Source organism: Lactuca sativa, chromosome 5 (assembly GCF_002870075.4).
Source record: "Lactuca sativa cultivar Salinas chromosome 5, Lsat_Salinas_v11, whole genome shotgun sequence".
Classification (NCBI taxonomy): Eukaryota; Viridiplantae; Streptophyta; class Magnoliopsida; order Asterales; family Asteraceae; genus Lactuca; species Lactuca sativa.
In genome coordinates this window covers 278,041,528-278,044,859 of record NC_056627.2, presented here as the reverse complement: position 1 = coordinate 278,044,859, position 3,332 = coordinate 278,041,528, and the positions used below count along the sequence as shown (strand labels likewise).

General features: G+C 35.1%; 1 pseudogene; it reads right to left on the bottom strand.

The window, feature by feature from the left end:
• Positions 1–1,279: 1,279 nt before the first annotated feature.
• On the bottom strand, positions 1,280–2,453 carry LOC128126025 (NADH--cytochrome b5 reductase 1-like; annotated as a pseudogene).
• Between the last annotated feature and the right edge of the window lie 879 nt (positions 2,454–3,332).

The following is a 3,332-nucleotide window of genomic DNA, read 5'->3' as shown; positions in this document are numbered from 1 at the left end:
AGAGAGAGAGAGAGAGAGAGAGAGAGAGAGGAAGACGAGCTGTTTAAAGGATTATTAGGGTTTTTTGGTAGAGGATTTTAGAAGGAGATGTATCAGGCGGGGTGTTTAATTTTTTGGGATTTCATTTCCCCCTCACCACCAAGAACGCGCGCCTTCCTAAAAAAAAATATAAAGCGACAAGATTAGACGACACGCTTTTTATGCTGAGTGCCCTCCGTGTTTTTTCGTTTTTCTTCTGACACTAATTTCAAGGGCACATAAAAATGCGCGTTCTAAATCCTTCAAATTTTGGAAGAGATGACATTATTTTTAGGGCACACGCTTTTGCGTATCGTAAATCACTGCGTGTCATGGTTTGCGCGTCATTAAAGGCTGTTTTTCTAGTAGTGTACCTTATATATTGAGGACATTACACTTCGACATTCTTCAAACTTTGTGTAGATTGTGTATGCAATGTCCAAAACTGACATGTCATCTGGTCCAGGGAGGTATCTACAAATGTACAAAAGCATTTAATTAACACATATAATAATTGCAGAATAGGATTCAAGATTAACAAGTACATAACATAATATGAAACTACTCATAAAAACAAGAATGCTCAACAGTTTAAGTTTAAAACCACAAATAGACAACAGAAAATGACTCATTTAAACTTGGTAGTTTACCTTGCAGAACTTGTTTGTGGGGAATGAACGATTCAATTCCTTACACAATCCCATCCTACCAAAACACTTCATAAACCAAGGGCGTAAAGCTTCTTGTTGTTCTTTATTTGGCTGAAGGGATTTTGGAAGGTTGCTGAAAGAAGGAAACTGAAACACGAATGCAAACTGAAACTCAAATGCAAATTCAAAAGTGAAAAATAATAAAACGTAAAGTGAAAGATAACATAAACTGAAACTCACCTGAATCATATGCATAGCCTCACGTGATCTCAACATGGAGTTTCCTTGAGCAGGTGTTGGTGTTGGTGTATTGGAAGTCAACAAACCAGTGGTGGAATTCATGATGGAGGAAGAGGGGGGTCTTGCCATCTTGATGCCTCTAGTCATCCCACACATAACACCCATACCGCTTCCAGCTGGCAACATGCGTACTCCTGTAAAATGTAATTTAGAATATTTTAAGCTCAAGTCCAAAACAAATAAATAAACTTACTTACAAATAAGATTAGTTTGAATTCATCACATAACTAACATCACGCTTCTGGCTAACAAAATCCCAAATACATCTAACAGAATCTCAAATCTCAAATTATGAATAGGAGGTTTTGAATTTAAAATTGGAATAGCATATCTGATTCATGTCCCAAAGCTTCAAGATGAGCAGCCATCGCCTTGTTCGTTGGTGGTGGCCCACATCGTAAAATCTGTTCACACAACAAACACATAATACGTATTTTAGCCTTTTTTACCACTGTTGAATAAATATTTCAAAACATGTTTGAATGAAAGGAGTTGAATTAGAATAAGATACCTTGATATCAGATAAAGGTGCAGGTAAATGGTCTTGGATCATTTTTTTTTTCATACAAACCCAACGCCACTTGTCCATCCTTCCGGTGGCTTCACAAATACAAAACCAGGCCCTTTATTTTAATTTATATTTTATAATAAACCCAAAAAATACTAGGTTTAATTCAATGCAACAAACAGCAACCTACTATCATTTATTTGTTTATCATAGGCTTTTTGTTACTAAGAATAATACCTACCGGATTCAATACAAAGTAAACTTTGAAGCGATTAGGGTAATTAGAAGTAAGTCCCTCCAGTTCTTCCTGTAAGTGTAATTAATCCCTCATCAAATTATTTAAATTATCCTTAATTTAATACTTTGCAAAAAATACAAATTCATTAATCTAAAATTCCAAAAGTAGATGACTCCTCTTAGAGAAGATGGGAACTACTTGTTTTTGTTTTTGTGTGTGTCATGGAAATTAGCATTTTCTTAATGTGTAGTACAAATTAGAATCAAAAGTTGTTCCTATCTTCTCTCATTTTTGTCGTGAATTTGATTATCAGAGTTGCAACTTCTTGATGACAAGCTTTTTACACAAAAAGTTACTATCAAAGAAGTATATAAAGTTCGCTTACTTTCAACTGATCGATCTGATATAATGTACGTTGGTTCACCAGATTCACCATCTGTATTCACAGGGGTAAATTTGGCAACTGTAACATCCAACAGCTCCTAAGGGTATGCGAAAAGCCTGAAATGAAAATAGCTATAATTAATCAACTAAAATAATGTGTTTTTATAAGTGTCCATGTTCATAAGATCATAAGAGTTAAAAGACCACTAAACTTGGCAAATTTGGATGTGCTTACTGCTTCTGGACCATTTTCACCATCAAGAAATGAGGAAAATGTTTTGAACCGTTGTACTCTACTAGAAGTTTCTGTAGCTCTCAATATATGTATAACGATAGGGGCAGGAAGAGATGGCATGTATTAGAGGCAGATAAGTTGTTAACGTGTAGTTTGCTTGATGATATGGTGAAATAAACATGTGAACATCTGATTTTGTAGACAGGTTGCAGGTGTGGACAGCCACCCTTTCAAAAGTGAAGTCCATATGAATTGGGCATGGCCTTTGTATGTTGTGCAACGTCAGCTGTGCTATTTTGGGCTTTGATCAGGTGAAAAATTGTAGACATGACTGCTATGGTGAAGCCGTGAAACAACTAAATAGGGGCGTGAACAGATTGAAGTCTTGAATATGGTCAGGTGCTTAAAAGGAGAAATCAGAAACTAAAGGCGAGTGTATGCTCTCAATATGTGAATCAAGTTGCTTCAGTGTTTTGCTTTTTATGTGTCTGTGACCTCTTCCCCCTTTTAAAAATAACGAAATGAAGTCAGGTTGGAATGTGAAATTTTGTAGGAGGCACAGGTGGCATCCTATGTAAGTGTCTGTGTAGTTGTAGTCTGATCTGATTTTCTTGTGATGCTTTCTATACTCATAAGTTGCTTGAGTAGTCTGATATTGACACATAGAAATAATGGCAGTGAGTTGGCTCTTCTTTCAGACATATTGTCAGGCAGTTGGAGTGCATAACTTATCTTCATCTTTTTCTCGTAAGTGGAAAATTAAGGGAAGATTATACGACTAAATAAAAGAAAGAATTATAATAAGAAATCAAAATTTTAACATGGATTACATATGAACCTGATTCTCAACTGGAACTATTGAGTAATCAAATCAAATTTTCCAGTATGCAATTGAAGAACAAAAAAAACCCATACAGTGATATATAAATATTAAAAGGGTACCTGATGAAAGACCAAAATAAAAATAAAAAAAAATAAAAAAAACAGTGATAGATAAAG